A 671-nucleotide genomic window follows, 5' to 3' on the forward strand; every position below is an offset into this window, starting at 1 on the left:
TTGACGTTTAAACAGTCTCTCTCTCTCTCTCTCTCTCTCTGCCCCTCATGTCTGTGCCCCCAACTATCTCTCTCTCATGCCCTCACACTATTTCTCATCAGCAGTCAAGCAGAATATAGTCAAACCCACTGTGGTTCTACTAAACTAATTGACTGGTTTGCACACATTATGTCAGTGGAACCAAGCATGTCATTATGTATGATAATGATGGCTGCTGTTTGGAAACCCATTTAATCCATTTAGGGAATTAAGATATTGATGCAAATGATTGGAATAAACTTTTCTATGATCTTCTGTAGACTAACAGACTGTCTCTGACCATTGTGGTTCACCTGCTGTGTGCAACAGGTGGTGATCATGACCATGTCACAGTCACATTTCAGTGTAAACCAATGCCAACACACATGGGGCATACATAACGTTTTCCTCAATGACATCTGAAGGACAGGGACTTCCCTTGTTGGTTAGGGCCGGTTCTGACTTTGTTATGTCAGTCCCAAAGCTGAATTGATCCCTTTTCATTCTGATGGACACATGAACGCTGTGAGCAGCTTGCTTGGCCCTGATGTAGTTTCCTGCAGGGTGTCTAGTCAATCTACAGCCTCGTTGAAGCTTATTGATGTACACAGTGAGCCTGGAGAGCACACGTGTGTCACCCGGTGCTGTGTGAT

This window comes from Oncorhynchus masou, chromosome 14 (genome assembly GCF_036934945.1).
Source record: "Oncorhynchus masou masou isolate Uvic2021 chromosome 14, UVic_Omas_1.1, whole genome shotgun sequence".
NCBI lineage: Eukaryota > Metazoa > Chordata > Actinopteri > Salmoniformes > Salmonidae > Oncorhynchus > Oncorhynchus masou.